The sequence below is a fragment of the Phyllostomus hastatus genome, unplaced genomic scaffold (genome assembly GCF_019186645.2).
Source record: "Phyllostomus hastatus isolate PE091 unplaced genomic scaffold, TTU_PhHast_1.1 phas_contig_86, whole genome shotgun sequence".
NCBI classification, from domain to species: Eukaryota; Metazoa; Chordata; class Mammalia; order Chiroptera; family Phyllostomidae; genus Phyllostomus; species Phyllostomus hastatus.
In genome coordinates, this window is record NW_025333977.1 from 21,378,105 (window position 1) to 21,397,688 (window position 19,584).

Here is a 19,584-nt window from a genome sequence, read left to right on the forward strand (position 1 = left end):
TATGATTTCCCCAGGAGACTTCCATATATACCCTACCCCCATGCCTGCATGTCCTCCCTTATTGTCAATGTCCAGCGTCGGAATGGTATATCTGTTACAGTTGGCGAGCCTGCACAGACACATCATCATCATCCTAAGTCCATGGTTTACATTGGAGTGCACTCTTCGTGTTTATATTCTGTGGATTTGGACAAATGTATAATGACATGTATCCATCATTATGGTATTGCACAGAATACAAGGTCTGGCCCAAATAATGCCCCTTTTTATTACAAAATCTTTTATTACAAAATCAGAAGCATGTAATTACCTAGTAACAATATCATACTCGAGCATACCATATGACATTTTAGGTGAAATGTTCGAATTAAAAATATGAACTATTACACCCATATTATCACCCTACTGACCTCACTCAAGTAGGCCTTACTTCTGCTGGACCCTGTATTTTCACCGCCCTAAAAATCTGCTGTGTTCTGCCTATACATCATGAACCTGAAACCCTTCCCCCCAGCCTGTCCACATCATTGTTGAGGCAGGTTGCCAGCCACCCCACGTCTGCTGTCTAGAGTTCTGCTTCTGCAGAGCTACACTAAAAATCTTTTGTGTTCTTCCCCTTCATCCTGCCCTCCAGCCCTTGACAACCACTGGTCTTTTTACTGTCTTCCTCGCTTTGCCTTTTCCAGAGTGTCACATGGCTGGAATCAGACAGTAAATAGTTTTTTCAGATTGATTTCTTTCACTTAGTAATATGCATGTAGGTTTCTCCATGTCTTTTCATGTCTTGATAATTTTTTTAGATTATTTACTTATTTTTTTTTTAGAGAAAGGAGAAGGGAGGGAGAAAGAGAGGGAGAGAAACATCAGTTGGTTGTATCTTACACACCCTAGACCAGGAGCTTGGCCTGCAACCCAGGCATGTGTCTTCACCGGGAATCCAACCGGTGACCTGTCAGTCCACGGGATGACACCCAACCCACTGACCCACAACAGTCAGGGCCCTTTTTTTTTTAAGTGCTGAATAATCACAGTTTAGTCACTTCCTGAAGGACATTTGGTTGCTCCCAGCTTTTGGCAACTAGGAATAATGCTTCTGTAAACATTTACAGATTTCTGTGTGGCCGTAGTTTTCAACTCTACCAGGGAGCATAGTTGCTGGATTGTATGGTAAGAATATGTTTAATTTTGCAAGAATCTGCCATACTGTCTTCCAAAGTGGCTATACTATTTTGTATCCCCACTAGCAGTGAGTGTTCCTGTTACTCTCCATGCTTGCCAGCATTTGGTGTTGTCATACAAGTCTTTTTGGGGACACGTATTTTAATTTCTCGTAGGTAAAACACCTAGAAGTGGAAATACTGGATCATAGGGTAGGTATATGTTTAAGTGACGAACTGTTTTCCAAAGGTTGTACCATTCTACGTTCTTACATCTTTTCTAGTAGTTGGTATTGGTCTATTTAATTATAGCCATTCGACGGATGTGAAATTGTATGTCATTGAAGTTTTAATTAGTTTTTTCTTGATGACTGATAATGTTAAGCACATTCTCATGTGTTAGCAACCATTGGTACATTATCTTTTCAAATATTTTGCCCTTTTTTATTTTGAGTCGTCTTATATATGGCCTGGTAGTATGGGCACAAGTCCTTTGTTCACTTGAGGTCTGTCTGGAGAAAGTCCAGCCTTGTTGATATAACGAGAACAGTTTGCGTGACATCAATGTAACCTGGCAGCCAAGAGAGTGGACTGGAATGCATATGTGTGATCAGTGACCACTTCACTGTACTAGTCAGTGGAGGCCTTTTAAACCATTGAGTGAGCATACATACTGTGTGGCTGTCGCATTCAAAATAATTGAGTGAGTAGAGCAATGAATCTGCATCAAATTTTGTGTTAAGCTTGAACATGCCTCTGTGGAAACTGTTCGGATGATTCAAAAAGCTGCAGCTATGGGCAACTGGTGATTGGCAGCTTCATCACAACAACGTACTTGCTCATGCATCAATGCTTCATGCAGTTTTTTTTTGGTGAAACATCAAATCACCTAAGTGACTCAGCCCCCCTACAGCCCAGACTTGGCGCCCTGCGACTTCTGGCTTTTCCCCAAACTAACATCACCTTTGAAAGGGAAGAGATTTCAGACCATCCAAGAGATTCAGGAAAATACAACAGGGTAGCTGATAGTGAATGGGAGAACTGTGTGAGGTCCCAAGGTGCCTACTTTGAAGGCGAAAGAGGCATCATTGTCCTAGGTACAGTGTTTCTTGTATCTTCTTCAGTAAATGTTTCTCTTTAGTACATAGCTGGATACCTGCCTTCTGGTCAGACCTTGTATGTGTTATGAATATTTGTCCCAGTGTGCTTTTAGCCTTTTCATTTTCTTATGAGCAGAAGAGTTTAAGAAGTCCACTTTATTCATTTTTTCTTTTATGGTTGGTGCTTTTGTGTTTTGCTTAAGAATTCTTTATCTGCCCCAAGGTTGCAAAAATATTCTCCTTTGTTTTCCTTCTAGAAGCTTTAGATTCTTAACTTTTATGTTTAGGCCTGTGATCGATCCTGAATTAATTTGTGTGTATGGTGTGAAGTGGGATTGAGGTCCTTCTTTTTTACTTTTAATGTAATTTTTTAAAAGATTTTATTTATTTATTTTTAGAGAGAAGGGAAGGGAGGGAGAGAAACATGATGTGCAAGAGATACATCGATATGCTGCCTCTCACATGCCCCGGCCTGCAGGTCTGGCCTGCAACCCAGGCTGTTCCCTGACTGGGTGTCGAACCAGTGATTTTTTTGGTGCACAGGCCAGTGCTCAATACACTGAGCCACACCAGCTGAGGTCCTTCTTTTTTGTACAGCTATCCAGTTGATCCAATGCCATTTAGTGAAAAGACTTGACTGAATTGTATTGGTACTCTTGTAAATCAAGTGGACCATTGGAACGTTTTCCTCGGTTCTCTTTGGTCTTAAGCCAGTACCACACTCTTTTCAATTCCGTAGTTTATTAATCTCGAAATCAGAACAAAGTCCTCCAACTTTGTTCTTTTTCAGAATCATCTGACTGTCATAGCGCTTTGCATTTCCATATACATTTTAGAATCAGCGTGTCAATTTCTACAAAAAAAACCAGGTTGGATTTTGATCAGGACTACACCGAAGCTGTCCATCTGGGGAGTATTGACATCGTAGCAATATTAATCTTCTTTAGGTCTTCTTTAGTCTTTCTAAGAAGTGTTTATGGTAGCAGGGTCCATGGAGTAGGTCTGGAATGATCTTGTCAGAGACAGACGGGAGACCTAGGTCCAGGTTGACTGGGTAGGCTCTTCCGGATTGTGTGGTGGTAAGAAAAGGATTTCCTTCAGGCAATTGGCCTGGATCACCTTCTCAGAATGACACACAGAGCCATGGTTTTGGAAACGACCAGCAACTGAACTTGAGCAGTGCCGGCCTCTGGTTGTTGAGTCATTCCGGTAGCCGTGTGCAGCAGCTTGGGACAGCAAACGAGGTCTTGGGAACTTTGGGCAGATTTCTGATTGGTACTTTCTAGGTCACTGGATGCTTAGACCCCTTCTTTTGCTTAAACGCAAGACTGAAATTGATGATAATCACTGAGAACTAGGAAACAATCTCTAGTTCAAAGGCCCTTTGATTAAACCTCCTTTATAAGCACGTTCGCTAATCATGTATTTGGACGTTTCTGATGGTGCAAACACTAACTCCCAAACTAACACATCCTACTTTTGAACAATCCCCATTCCTCTAACCCTTTAACTGTTTTTCTTGTGAAGCCCTTTCACATATTTATTGACTTCTTTAGGTATACGAGGTCTGTCCAGAACATATCCAGCCATGTACTGTCAAAGGAGAGACATTTTACTGAAGAAGATACAAGAAACATTGCATGTAGGACAAGAAACATTTCAGCTAGGACAATGATGCCTCCATCTCCTTCAAAGTAGGCACCGTGGGACCTCACACAGTTCTTGCAGCATCTCTTCCGCTGTTCAAAAAAACACTCTGCAAAATCCTTTATTGGAATTGCCATCAGCTGCCCCGTCATAGTTTCCTGAATCTCAATGATGGTCTGAAATCTCTTACCTTTCAAAGGTGATGTTAGTTTTGGGAAACCCAGGAGTTGCAGGATGTCAAATCTGGGCTGTAGCGGGGCTGAGTAACCTGGGTGATTAGATGTTTTGCCAAAAACTCTGCAAAAGACGTGATGCATGAGCAGCGATGAAGCTGCCGATCACTAGTTGCCTATAGCTGTGGCTGTTTTCATTGTATTGCATCTCTCAACCAATGAAGAATATGGTAGTATTCCTTATTAATTGTTTGGCCTAGAGGAGCATATACCTTCCCAATCAAAAAACACAGTTCACATGGTCTTGATCTTGTGGCTTTGCCGTGCCTTCTTCAGGTTTGAAGAACCAGTTGACTTCCTGTAGGTTGACTGGGCCTTCATGTCCAGATCATAGCCGTAGACCCACCATTCACCCCTGGTTATGACAGGAAATCTGGTCATTGAGAAAATCTGGTTCATTGGTGGTGATTTGAATCAAGTCATTAGTACCTTTTGCTCTGGGAGCAGAAGCTGTGTAATGAATTTTGCCACAACACGTTTCATGCCAAGATCCTGTGTCAAAATCTCAGACACAGTAGTTTTTGGAATTGCCAGATCAGCTTCTAGTTCTCACACTGTCGCTGATCATTATTAATTGCAGCTTGTACACATTCAACATTCTCAGGTGTTCTGCTTGCTGCAGGTCTTCAGAACATGGATCACTTTCAACAGATTCTCAACTATCTTTGAAGTGTTTGTGCCACACTTTTGTTTATGCTGCACTCACTGCATCGTCCCTGAAAGCCTTCTGAATCATTAGTGTCCATGGAGGAATGTTTAAGCTTAACACAAGACTTGATGCAGATTTGTTGCTCTACTCACTCAGTCATTTTGAATGTGATGGCCACACAGTACATATGCTCACTTAATGGCATCTGCCACCCTCACTGACTAGTACAGTGAAGTCATCATTGTTCACACATGCACATTCCAGTCCACTCTCCTTGGCTGCCAGGTTACATTTATATCATACAAACCATTCTTGTTATACAACAATGGTTGGACTTTTTCCAGACAGACATTGTATTCCTATTTAATTGGTATCTTTCTTAAAATTTGGTAACAAAACTGAATGATTAGCCCTGGCTGGTGTAGTTCAGTGGATTGAGCATGGACTGTGAACCAAAGTGTCGTAGGTTCGATTCCCAGTCAGGGTACATGCCTGGGTTGCAGGCCATGACCCCCCAGCAACAGCACATTGATGTTTCTCTCTTTCTCTCTCCCTTCCCTCTCTAAAAATAAATAAATAAAATAAAAAAAAACACAAAAACCTGAATGATTAGCACAAGGTATGTGATGCCTTTCCTCTTAGTTCAGAACATGGTACTTGTGTTAATTATCTGCTCCTACCAAAATTATGAAGTGACTGTGTGTGTAAAATTTTCAGTAAATAAGAAGATACAGTTACATTGTGAGGAAGGGCTATTTGAAAATATACATCACCAGAATATTGATTTGCAAGCAAACATAGGGCATTGGGTAAAAAAATTAATGGTAGCTATATGGAAAACAAAGTCATATCAGTGGAATTTGATTTTTTCAAGAACGTTGCAAGGGTCTGGGGGAAGCAGGGCACATATATCTTGACTTTCTCATGCCATTGATTTAATTAAGATAATATGATCACCAGCGGCCCAGGGAAACATAGTACAGCCTGGACCATCCCGTAGTCAGAGGATGGAAGGTCACACGGGGGCATTATCGAGGGTGAGAGGTAGGTGTGGGGCAGCACTGTCCGTCAGCCATCGAGGTCAGCCTGGGGCCCAGTTCTGTTCAATCAGTTTTATCCCACCACCAGTGGCGTACTGTGTATATGTTTGTCTGTGTGCCACAGACACTAGAACAGGAGTCAAAATAACTGGGTAAATTGGGCACTTAGAAATTGGACAAAGTCAAGTGGAGGCTAATTAGTATTGTAAGTAGGAAGTTCAGGATGGAGAACAACTGCTGTGTACCTGTCCCCGGCGGGAAGGGCCCCTGTGCCCCCGTGAACCACAAGGAGTGGAGCCGTGGGCAGCTGTAACGTGAGCACGTGCACCACATTCCCAAAGTCAGCGGTCTGGTTAAGAATGCCTCCATGAGGCTGAGAGCAGGCAAGAGATACAGTGAAGGCTTACAGTGGATAAGAATTTTGTGATAGCATCAGGGACAGATGCAGCAAGAGGGAAGATCTGTGAAAAAAAGACCAATTAGAAATACTGTATTAAGTAGGATGGGCTAAAACTCGGTGAAAATAGACTGCAAGTGTAATGCCTCAAATCTAGTACAAGGCTCCTTCTCTCCTGTAACAGCCTGGGATGGGTGTGTCAGGGCCCTGGTGGCTCTGCAAACAAGAGTGCGAAGACGGGAATGTGTCGGGAGGACCCAGGAGCCAGCCTGAAGGAACTCCTAAGGAAGAGCTTGGAAAAATTTAGGCATTCGAAAGAAGGGTGTCAGTGATCATAAACACACTGAATAAAAATAGGTCCTTGAATCCATAAGACATTTCTAAGGGGGGAAAGGCGCCAGCTTGTAAAAGCAGAAGGAACCATAGAATTAGAAAACCACTGTTGTAATTTCCGAGATGGTAACCGATTCAGGCAAGGAGGAAGATAAGTGGGTGCTCAAACTACTCAGTGTAGCTGGATTGTGGCCCAGCAGTCTAACAGTCTGATGGTACTACCCTGGAGGTTACCGGTACCCATCAATGACTAAAGGGAAAAGGTGCCCATGCAATAGCGATAGAGGGCAAATCGCTCCTTAATTAGGTGACCTAACACCACCTGACCGGTAATGAGACAAACTGACATAACACATAATTCAGTTCATGTTCTTGAGGAAAGTGTTTACCTAATACTGAGGCGACAGTTGCACAGACAGATCCAGATTGTGCAATAAGACAAGAAGACTGACCTCGAGTCTTTAAAAATGTCAGTGTGTCACTCTCGCTACTTGTCCTCGTGAGAGGGACATCGTCTTTAAACCCTGCGTGGCAATCCCTGACGCCCCATCCCGATGCCCACACGAGACAGGGAGACCTGGAAGCCCAGCTGCTTCCTCAGGATCACCCAGCTTCTGGGTGATTATCCGAAACGCTTCACTGTGGGAGCAGACAGTGTGGGCCCCGGGCAGATGCAGCAGACCTGCGTGTCCCTCCTGGGAAGGCTGTGGTGCTGATGGGCGAGACCTCTGTGCTGTGCAGCCCAGCTCTGGGGAAACCGTTGCCTCATTTCCTGGGGAATGTGGGTTCTGTGTTCACCAGGCAGGACCGCCCTGAGATCAGGGACCTGCTCCCGGCCAATTGGGTGTCAGCTGCTGCCTGCGCTGTGCCACTGCCCCACAGGAAGTCACCAGAACACCGGTCTGGGCCCCAAGACAACCTCCTTCTTCGAGGCTTTCTTCATCGCCTATAAAGTCCCCAGGGGCAGCATTGAAATCCTGAGCAAGGAACTGCTGGCAAAGACTGGAGACAAAGGGGGAGCTGGGGAGGCTGCACTGCTGACTCGCCGAGTAAACGCCGTGCCTGCCCCTGGGGACCCACCATCCTGCAGGTGCTGGGCAGTGGCAGCGCCCCACCACCCTGTCTCTTAAGAGGCAAGCATTACAGTTTAAATTTCTGGGTTTAAAATTTTTTTTCCTTGTTTGTGAGTTGTCTCTTCATATGCTTTGCTTATCTTACTATTTCACTATCTTTTTCCTGTTTGATATCCAAAAGTTCTTTATTTATTAGGGAGATTAATATTTTGACATTTTTTTCCAGTTTGTTTTCTATTGACTTAGCCCATGGTTTTTATGCCAGGAAGTGGTGTTATTTGTTTGAATTTACCAATCCAAAGGTATTTATGGTTAAAAAATATCTTTGGTTGCATGTTGCTGAGGGACCTAATCTCATTCTGAATCTTTTTTATATCTTTTTATTGAGAAATAAAACACAGAAAGCCATACACAAAAATGGACTTAACTTAATGACTTATCCTAAGTGAACACCTCTGGGACCACCTCTCAGTTAAAGAGCTACGACTCTGCTCTGTAATCCCTTCCATGGGGCCTCTCCCAACCCGACCCCGTTTCCCCATTGTAACGGGACTGGTGATCACTTTCTTGCATTTCTAAAAATAGTTTTAGCACCCAACCATGTATCACTGGAGACTTCAGTTTAGTCTTACCCTTTAAAAACATATTTATTTAAGATGTCTTTTAAGTCTCTTTTCCTCTACAGACCACTTTAGAGCTTCCTGTGGTTTGGCTGCTGCCAATTCACACTCATGACACAGTTCAGTGTGTCCCTGTGGCCTCTGTCTTCCTTTCCTCTTTAAAAATTAACTTTATTGCCATCTGATTGGCATAGAATATAAACTGCACATGTTCAACGTCTACACTGTGACCCTTTCTGCCATTTATCTGCGCCTGTGGAAGCACCACCCCCTCCAGGACCATGCCTGCGCCTCTCGCCCCCTGAAGCTCCTCGTCCCTGCTGTAATTTCTCCCTCCTGCCCCTCCCTGTCTCCCCCACAGCTAACCACCTGCTTTCTGTCATTATAGGTGAGTTTGGACTATGTAACATTTTATGTGAATGGAATCATGTCTCTTCCAATCAGCATAATGTTGAAATTCGTCTGTGTTGTTGCATGGTTGATAGTCCCTTCCTTTCTATCACTGAGGAGTACTCCATTGCAGGGGTATATCACTGTTTTGTTGTCCGTTCACTTGTTCTAGAAATCTGGGTTGTTTTCAGTTTTGTATCCTGTGTATTTCTTGCAAATTGGCAGCTGGCTCCACAGATTTGATCAGACTCGGGTTTGGTCTGGTTTCTCTTCTGTTGTGATGATTTATAGCAGTAGGTGCTTAATGTCTGCATCTGCTCCTTCATGGGTGGGCGGTTGGAGGAGAGGAGCTGGTTGCAGAGTGGTGGAATTCTGTCTGAGTCCGCAGTCTATTTTTCACTTCTAAGCCGGAACACTTGTTGAAGAGGTACTTCCCCTCCTCTGCAACTGGGTTCCCCAGTGGGACGTTTCACGCAAGGCGGGGTAAATGCTTTACTCTTTCCCTTAATTTACCCATTTTCAATGTATCCATTCCATCTCTTAATTCTTTGTATGAAATGTTCTTTATTTTGTTTGTTTGTTTCCCTTGGGAAACTAGTTATCCTTATCACTGTTTTTGAAATTTCTGGGTCTGTTTTCTTCCATGAAGGTGGCCCCTGATGGACTCTCACTCCTGAAAACCTTCAGTTCTAGAGAAGGTTACAGCTTTTTCTTCTTTGGTTTCTTCCCCTTCAGTTTGTTCTCTCTCGCTCTCGCTCTCGCTCTCTCTCAGATTTTGCACCTGCTGGACTGGTTTTCTAATTTCTTATCCTTTATCTTGTTCTGTGCTTCCTGGGGAATATCCTGAACTTTATCTCTTCACTCTTCTATTCATTTTACCATTTTTACCATCCTGTTTTTATTCCCCAAGAGTACTTCCTTGTTTTCTGTTGTTATTTTAAATCGCCTCCTTTTCCTGCTTTATGGGGATAATATTTTCTCCCTAGAAACGGTACGTTTCTAAAGAAAGTTTTCTCCTAGCATTGTGTCTCTTTCCTCCAAGTTATTTTTCTGCTTGTGAGTTTGCCTTTTCATAGTAGAAACTTCCTTTGAATGTCAGGGCATCTTTGCATGTCTAGTCATATTTGTGGGCAGGATATTATCTAGGATGTCTTCTTAGGGAAGAGTCAATGTCAGTATCTCTAGATATTTATACCTGGGCTGATCACTAGACAAGGATTTTTGGACCTTTATGTTTTGTGATAACGGTATTCCTGAAATCCAAGTGGGGAAAAGAAGGCTGGAGAAGTCCAGCTTTTGTGTATTGTACTCAGACTCCCTGTTCTCAGCACGGTCCCCCTCCATCCTCAAATCTTCCCGCAGCCTGTAGACCCTGTTTCCCCCTGGCCAGAGGAGAAAACCTCCACTCTTAGGCCATAGCTGGGGAGAGGCAGTCACCTTTTGCACTGCCTCTGGGATCTGTTGACTTCATTTGCAGCGACTCCTGCTTTTAGCTCCATCTTTGCATCCCTTTTCTGAGTTACCTGGGCCAGCAATTCCTCTTAGGTTGGTACTGTGCTTTCTCCACTTCGGGCTTTTGTTTCTATTATCAGTATATGTTATTCACCTGAGGATTTGATTAAAAATGCAAATTTGTTTAAAAGACTTTTATTTTTTCATTTCTAGAGAAAGGGGAAGGAAGGGAGAAAGAGAGAAACATCAGTGTGTAGTGGCCTGCACACTCCCCACTGGGGGCCTGGCCCACAACCCAGGCATGTGCCTTGACGGGGAATTGAACCAGCAAACCCTCTTGGTTCACAGGCCAGCACTCAGTCCACTGAGCCACACCAGCTGGCTTAAAAATGCAAATTGATCCAGTAGGTCCATGTTGGAACCTGAGGTTCTGTAACTATAGTTATGCCAAGCTCCTAGGTGGCACTGATGTTCCTGTTCCATGGATCACACTTTGTGTAGCAACATGCTAACTCATTTACCATTCCTCTACTCGTTTTTCCAGCCCCTGGGTTTTGGTTTGTTTTGCAAATACAATAGCCATTAACCCACGGTCTGTCCTGCCCGCTTCAGCCCCGACCAGGCGCACTACTGAACTACCGTGAAGCAACGTTCTGAGAACATGTCTCATCTGTAAATATTGCACGATGTATTTTTAAATAATTTTTTAACTGTATTACTTTGTTAGGGCTGCCATAATAAAATACTACAGACTGGCTTAAAGAACAGAAACCTATTTCTCATGATTCTGGAGGCTAGAAGTCCAAATCTAGGCCTCGACAGGTTTGGCTTCTCCTGGTTTGCAGACGGCTGCCTCCTTGCTGTGCCCTCACAGGGCCTCTCTTTCGGCTGCCCCTGCCCCTGCTGTCTCCTGTGTGTGTCCGAATTTCCCTTTACAAGGATACCAATCAGACATGTGCAACCTCTTTTAAAGTCCCTATAATTCATATGTTGTATCTTAGGGCTTCGACATATGGATTATGGGGACACACAGTTCATCCATCACAACCAAACACCATTATCGTGCCCCAAATTAGTAATTCCTTAATATCCTCAAATTTTCAGTGTTCAAATTTCCAGTTGTCATTTATAAATGTAATTCTTTGTTCCAATGAATTCAAAGTAAGTTCTACCCATTGCATTTAGTTGATATATCTTAAGTCTCATTTAATCTTATGTGTTGTTGATACAATTTACTGAAGAACTGTTGTTTGTCATGTAGAGGTTACCACCCTCTGGATTTTGCTTCCTGCATCCTGTAGGACTATTTAACATGTTCTTTCATGCTGCTTGTTTGTTTGTGGATAATAGTTGAATGCACACTCTGTTCAGGTCCGTAGGTAGTGATTTGTCCTTCCATCTCTCCCTTGGATATTAGTAGCTGTTGATGGTCATTGTCTGCCTCCATTAATTAGTACATCAGGGTTGCAAAATGGCAATTTTACAATATTATTCATTATTCACTCAGAGTATTTCTATAAAAGTAAACACCCCCCTACTGTTTTGTCACCAAGGGTACAGTTTGTGTAGAAAAGTCAGGAAAAATGCTTGATCCTTTCCATGTATTTACCAGTTTAAAAACATAGGGACTTGGTTCTCTAACTGTCCCCAAATGTGACAAACTAGGTTTGCTTGTTCATTTTAGAGTCAGTTACAAACTCAGTTGATCGTTATTTCAGTGGTGTTATGAGAGGGAGTAAAATTTCATTTATTCAAAAAGCCATCTTTCATTGGAATTTTGTCATAATTTGTGTAGCCAATTTCTTATTGTTGGATATTTAAATTAATTCCAGGTTTTAAATTTTATATCCAATACTGTGAGATGTACATCCTCTAAAATTTTAATGAAATACAGTCATTTTCAGTGTATAGTTTGGATTTTTAAGAAGCCGTGCACTTCCTGAACCACCACCCCAATCCACACAGAGAGCACCTTCCTCTCAACCAAAGTCCCCTGGTGGCCTGTGCCGCCACGTGGGCCCCGGTTTCTGCTGATGGTCTGTCTGCCCCATGCATTTGTTCCGCCCTCCCAGAATTCCGTGTGACTCACACAGTCTGTGTTCATTTGTGTCAGGTTCTGTTCGGCCAGCATGCTTTTGGGATTTATCCCTGTGCAGCATATATCAGTATTCTGTTCCTTTACTGCCGAGAGTGTTCCATTGTATGGATACACTCCCGTTTGTTTCTCCATCCCCTATTGCTGGACGCGGGGACCCTTTCCCTTGGGGGCCATGGTGAGTCAGGCTGCCACGCACGTCTGTGGACAAGTCTTCCCGTGGGTTTTCATTTCTCTTGGGTAAAAACCTAGGAGGAGGATTACTGGAGGACATGGTAATTGGGACGTTCAACATTGTAAGAAACCTCCAAACTGTTTAAACAGTGTGAGAGGTCTCCTTCTGTTCTTTGTCAACACCCGCACCATCAGTCTTAAATTCTGGCTGTTTTGGCAGAAGTGCAGCTGTGTCTAATTGCAGTTTGCATGTGTGTCTCCCCAGTGTGCCTGTTCAGGTCATCTGCCCATTTTCTAACTGACTAATTGTCTGAGGTGTAAGATTCTGGATTCAAGTCATTGGTCGGATATTTATTGTAAGTATTTTCGCCCCACGTGCAGCTTGCCTTTTTTTAAAACTATGCTTTCAAAGAGGAGTGTTTGTTTTTAAGAGTTCACTTTACCAACTATGCCTACTGGGTTGACTAGTGTTCCCCTAAAATTCATGTCCACCCAGGATGTCACCTCACTTGGAAATAGGTATGTACGGATGGGACTAAAGTAAGGTCACACCAGATTGGAGTAGGCCCCAAGTCCCACGACTGGCGCCCTGACAAAGAGAGGAGAGGACGCCTGGTGCCACACACGGGGCAGAAGGTTCAGTAAAGATGGAGGCAGAGGCCGGGCCGGGCTGCCGAAAGCCAAGGATGCCAGAGCCACCTGGCGCTGGAGGGGGTGTGGGAGGGCCCTCCTGGAGCCCCCAAGGCCACACGGCTCTGCTGACACTTTGAGTTCAGGCTTCTGGTCTCTAGACCGAGAGGGAAAATTTGTTTTGAGCCACCCAGTGGTAATTTATGGCAGCCCTTGGAACTAATACACCTACACAGGATCACAAATATTTTTTCTTTTTTTTTTTCCCCTAGAAATGTCAGTTTCACTTTTATATTTAGTCTTATGCTCCATTTTGAGTTTATTTTTGTGCATGATATGAGGAAAGGGTTAAGGTTAATTTTTTTCCGATGTGTATATCACTTTCCAGCACCATTTTTAGAAAAGACTGTGCTTTCCCCCACTGAATTATCTTGCACTTTTGTTGAAAATCAGTTGACCATAAATATGTAAGTTTGTTTCTGAATTTTCTTCTGTTCCACTGATTTATACAATAGGGCTTAATACCACACTCCTTTATTTCTATACCTGTATAGCAAGTTTTAAAGTCAGGTAATGTAAGTCCCCCAACTTCATTTTTCTTAAAAATTATTTTGGCTCTGCTAAGTCCTTTATATTTCCATATAAATTATAGAATCAGCTTGCCAGTTTCTGCAAAACAAACAAACAAACAAAAAAAACTTGCCAAATATTCCAGGCCATGGTATATGTCTTACTGAGTTAGACCCTCTTCAGTTTTTTCCTACAGTGTTAGTACTGTGCTCACATGTGCTTTATCCAGTTTATCCTTAAATGTTTCATATTTTTGATGCTATTGTAAATGTTTCATTTTTCAATTGTTTGTTTCTCACATATAGAAATAGTGATTTTTAAAAATTAACTGCAACTGTGCTAAATTAAATCACTTGTTATTTTTAGTGGCTTATTTGTAGATTCCTTAGTTTAAGTACATAATCATGTCACCCAGGATTAGACAGTTTTACTTCTTTCTTTCCAGTCTACATGCCTTTTATTTCTTGTTAACGCCTTCTTACACTGGCCCTCACTGAAATGTTGAGAAGGAGTGGGAGGTGGACACCCTTGCATAGTTCCTCATCTTATGGGGAGAATGGCCAGTTTATCACTAAGCTTGAAGTTAGTTGTAGCTTTTCCATAGATACTTTTTATCTGGTTGGGAAAGTTCCTTCTATTGTTTGTGAATTTTCACCCTGTGGGATTCTATTAAATTCTTTTTCCATGCCTACTCAGATGATCATGTGGTTTTTCTCCTTTATTCTGTTTCCATGGTGAATCACATTGATTGATTACATCAAGCTTGCATTGGCTATGATATAGTAGGGTGTATTTTTTTGCTGATAGATTTAATGATACCTTGTTAAGAATTTTGCCTTTTTTTTTGAGGGTTGATGTATAATTTAGTTTTCTTGAAACATTTTTGATTTTGGTATCAGGATAATTCTGCTCTTATAAAATGAGTTGGGAGGTGTTTTTTGTTCATTTGTTTTTAAAGATTTTATTTCTTGTTAGAGGGAGGGGGAGGAAGGGAGAGAGAAGAGAAACACCTGTTGGTTGCCTCCCGCATGCATGCCGCCATCAGGGGGTCTGGAGTCGGAATGATGCCCTGACTGGGAGACAACCTTTCCATCTGTAATTCGACGCCCCACCTGCTGGGCCACGCCAGTCGGGGCTGGGAGGTGTTTTTGTCCTCTTCTGCTTTCTTTAAGTTTGGTATTTCTTTATGAAATGTTTGGTAGAATGCATCAATGAAGAAATCTGAACCTAGAGTTTGTTTTTTTTTGTGGGAAGGTTTTTAAGGTCAAAATCAGTTTCTGTAATAGGGATTTTTAGGGATCTTTTTAAATGAGTTTTAGTGTCTTTCCAGGAATTTCTTTCATCACAGTTACCTAATTTATTGGAAAAAATTATTCATAGTAGTCCCTTATTATCCTTTTAGGTTTGTAAGATCTGAGATGAGGTCCCGTCTTTCCTAATATTGCCAAGTTCTTTCTTAGTTTGGCTGGAGATTTATCGTATTTTTTGTTTTTTGTTTTGTTTTTTAAGAACTAGCTTTTAGTTCATTGGTTTGTTTTTTTTTTAATTTCATTGTTTTCTACTCTTTATTATATCCTTCCTTTAGCTTAATTTTGGGTTTAATTCATTCTTCTTTTTCTTAAGGTGTAAACTTAGTTAACTGAGTTGAAACCTTTTTTCTATTTATGCAAATATGACAAAATCACAATAAAAGAATGCAAAAATAATTAATATATGCAAATTAAAATTGAATTTTGATTTTTACCTATTTTCTTTTTTCTTTTTTATAAAGATTTTTATTTATTTCTTTTTAGAGAGCAAAGGGAGGGAGATAGAGAGAGAGAAACATCAATGTGTGGTTGCTGGGGGTCATGGCCTGCAACCCAGGCATGTACCCTGACTGGGAATCGAACCTGCGACATTTTGGTTCGCAGCCCGCACTCAATCCACTGAGCTACGCCAGCCGGGAATGTCTTTTTACCTATTTTCTTATACATTATTGCTTTTCAAAGTTTGTTTCTACTACAGCTTTATAAAAATTCTGATAAGTAATACGTGCTAGCTGTTAAAAAATTTAAAGGGTACAGAGAATTATAAATGATTGTATTAGTCAGATTGGGACATAAAAAATAATCACAAAATTCTTGCTGCTTAATACAACAGACTGTTATTTCATCCACTGCACATGCACTGTGAACCATCAGGGGCTCTGCCCCCCACACACAGTGAGGGGAGGACTCAGGCTGGCAGAGGCCCCGCCCGCCGTCTGGAGCTGCACCCTCTGGAGCACACGCCCTTTACTCCCTGTGGCAGGGGAAGAGAACACTGAAGGTGCTGTCTTCTGAAACTTAAAGCTTTGGCCTTATAGTTCATTGGCGAGAAATAGCCACATGGGCCCACCTAATTGTAAGGGTCAAGGAACTAAAGGTTTTCCATGGCCTTATCAGAAGCAGAGAAGCAGTAGACATAGGTGAGCACCATAATTCTGTACCCCAGGGCATAAAAACCCCTGTCCACCTACCTACTTGGAGATAACCCTTGCTTCCCGTCATCCTGCCTGGGCCCCCTGACCTTCCTCTCGGCCAGCCTGGTTTGGGTTGGAGCGAGCACTCCTGTGCTCTAACAGACCACTGATTCAGTTTGGTTGTGACAGCCCTTTGCAACTCACTTCGTTTCATCAGCATGTAAATGGAGCTGGGAAGGGCAGATTGAGAATCCCTTGCTAGTTGCTTTAATAACATGGGGATTTCAAATTTCTTTTGAAACCGCCCTTTAGAATGTCTCTGGAAGCTGCACAAGTAACGGAGCAGCGGTTTATCTGGGGAGGGACTGGGCGGTGGTGAGTGTGGGTGAGGGGCACTCAGAGAGTGGGTGGGACGAGTTATTTCCACCGTATACCCTTCTGTGACTCGAGTTTCAGACTATGCGAATTAGTATTACCTATTTTAAAAAACAGGTAATTTAAAATTTAAAGAACTTTTCCTGTATTTTCTTGATCATCTATATTGAATCTAAATATACTATGTAAATGAATGAAAACAAAAAACCTATTCCTTTAAAAGCTGTCAGACAGTTGAATGCCATTTTACTTTTCCCACTGAATTTTGACATATCATCAAATAAAGTCCACATTTCTAAAATTAAAAAAATATTTATATTTACCCTTTGGAGGAATACAATTACATTATCCAAATAAATCAGTTATTGTCCTTTGAGGACCAGTAAACAACGTAGTCACTCTCAGCTGCCTATCACCTTTTCAGAAAGCTCTTTCGCCTGCATAACGGGGTCCCTCTACATTTCCAGTTGTGAGTGGAGCCATAATTGAGGCAGAATGAACAGCACGGTCTTTGAAATCAGACCTGAGACCGCACAAAAGCTCCAACACGTATCAGTCGTGCAACCTCAGGAAATGTGCTTATTAACCCCAAAGCCTTTTTCCTTTTGGGGAAAAATAATACATACCTTTCAGGATTGCCGTAAGGATTAGGTGAAAGGTATGTACAAACCTCTGGACAAGGCGCAGTACGTTATTGTTCCCGCAGGCTTTCTCCACGCAGAATCAGCAGGTCCAGCTGCCGTGCTCATTCCATTTTCTGCGCAGTCGTTGACCAGAATGTCAGCTGTGGTCACCTTCCCATCCTACTGTTTCATGCACCTGGTTTTTGTTCAACTTTCCTGAGTCCTCATAACACAACTATTTGATTATAATACTACTACGTATGAAATTTAATCTATCATGTATTTTTTAAAAGGTACTGTTTTACCCTCAAACTCATGAATGTACAGGGACTTTCCAAAGGCTACATGAAGTGTAATATCGCAGCTGATTAAGTGCAGGTGAAAATTCAGCTGTCTGCTCTTGAACCAGAGACCAAAGCAGTCTGAGATGCCAAACAACACCACTTTGCTCATTACATTTTTTGTTTGGGAAAACATAGTAATTTTTCATTCAAAGAAAAACAACCTGTTACTTACATTAACGTGCAACAAGTGTCAAAAGGCCCTGCAGCTAAACTGAGAACTGCCAGTTTAGACTCCAAAGCCTGTGGGTGAAAAACGGCAATATAAGCAAGACTTCTAAATAGACACCATGTTCTATGTGCCCCTATCTCATGGTCTTTGGTGGGCTTTTAATCTAAGTATCCCCTGTCTTCCTTTTCTGAGAAAAGATTATAAGCAAGTGATTACTTGGACTAATCCCACAGCCAGTTAGAGTTTTTCTAAGCAGAGCTCTGGAGCCAGTTATGCTGAAGTCCAGTGACTAAAGGTAGCAGCTGGCTACTAACGGGGGTTATTTTTGTTTTCTGTCTTTCACACAGAGCTTATTCCTGTGGCCTTTTTGTGTGCCGGGAACCAAAAGTAAGGTAATTCAAGGCACGAGACTCAAGTAAAATAGGAAGATCGTCAGCGGAAAGACCTGCTGGAGGAAACAGAGTAAGTATGGCGTGTCATTAAGACCTGGGTTGTTAATAAACGGAAAAGCAGAGACTGGGTCAGTGAGAGAAATCGTGGTTTGTTTCCTTCAGGGCCCACTAGGACTTCTGAGCTGGTCGGATCGCAAAGCGAACCCAAAGATGCCCCGGAAAGGACTTCCACGATAGCTTTGTAAGTTGTACCTGGAGCAGTATGAGTGGATGCATAAGTAGTTAAAAATATGCAGGAAAAGAACCATACCTCATAAATCTCTGAATCCCTGGAGTTAATGTGAATATTTTTCAGGGGAAAATTCGGGACAAGTAGCCTATCAAAAGATTTTTGTCTTGTCCTGGGGCAGGGGAGTTGTTTAAAGAGCAAAATGTTGGAGTTTTGAATACGCTTTTAGTGGTTTATCAAGGACCAGGGGTATAAAATCGGTGTCACCTCAGAAAGTTTTGGTTTCCATGATGATGATGTTCAGGAACTGTTGTGAAACGACCACAACATCTTTCGGTTGCCCTTTATTGCCTCAAGTTGAATATCTTCCACAGGCCTTTTCATCTCTCATCTCTAAAATGTCTTCCAGCTTTAAGGTTCTTTATATATTCCTTCTCAGACTTGTTTTGTCTTCTTTCCTCACGTCCTCTTCTAAGGAGCTCCCTGGCCACCGCCTTGGTGGCTGGAGCTGCTCCTCCTCCTCCGCCTTCTGCGCTTCGCTGGGGGGAGCCTGTCCTTCTGGCCTTCCAGCGGCCCCGAGTCAGCAATGGGACGGAAACCCGGGAACCATCCTGTGGCTGTTGCCTAATTAAACATGGATTTCTTAGCTTTGTTTATTTAATTTTGTCTAGAAGTTATTAAGGATAAAATCATTTTATACAGGTAATTCTTAATTTTATCCTAATTTTACTTTTTAAAAAGGGGGGTCTTCATAAATATGAACTCACACTATTTCCCTTCCTCACCTTCATTCCAAACCAGCATTTGCTATTTAAAACTAAGCCTGTTTTTTTCTTGGCCACGTGGGTTTCATGGGGTCTCTCCGTTCCATTCACACCTCCTTACCCAGCGCCACCAGTCACAGAGCTGGTGTCAGGTGACCCTGGTTCCATGCCCTTGTGTACCACTTACCGAATCTGAAATGAGGATTTTTTGGGAGGGGGTCAAATTAAACTAAATGGAAAAAAAATATTTTTTGAAGATTTTATTTGTTTTTAGACAGAGGGGAAGGGAGGGACAGAAACATCAATGTGTGGTTGCTTCTTGTGTGCCCCCTACTGGGGACCTGGCTGCAACCCAGGCATGTGCCCTGACTGGGAATCAAACTGGCGACTCTTTGGTTCACAGGCCGACACTCAGTCCACTGAGCAACACCAGCCCAGGCTAAATGGAAAAAACTTGAATGTACAAGATAACTTGTCTCATTGGTTCTTTTATATCTATAGTTATGAATATGAGTATTAAACAATTTTTATGGCTGTTTTTACATACACACATACATATGTGTGTATATACATATACACATACAGGTACATTATTTGTGTACCTTAGTAAGGGAATTTATGAGATTGGTGGATTTACGGCCATGAGAGTGTGTTAAAGAAAAATTATTCATGGCCCTTGTTGAAG

At 42.3% G+C, this 19,584-nt stretch overlaps 1 protein-coding gene and 1 pseudogene across 6 annotated transcripts in view; both read left to right on the forward strand.

Annotated features, from left to right (window-relative positions):
• Positions 1–19,584, forward strand: part of GPR160 (G protein-coupled receptor 160) — a 39,862-nt gene that overhangs the window by 16,369 nt on the left and 3,909 nt on the right. For 3 of the 6 annotated variants that reach the window (XM_045851555.1, XM_045851556.1, XM_045851558.1), the window contains exons 2-3: positions 17,862–17,976; positions 18,069–18,147. The gene's annotated coding sequence lies outside the window, so the exon portion shown is untranslated. Of the gene's footprint in view, positions 1–8,527; positions 8,638–15,851; positions 15,871–15,943; positions 16,010–17,861; positions 17,977–18,068; positions 18,148–19,584 lie in introns of those variants that run through there. The other 3 variants (XM_045851560.1, XM_045851559.1, XM_045851561.1) reach the window with 3 other exon arrangements.
• Positions 7,111–7,686, forward strand: LOC123826962 (annotated as a pseudogene).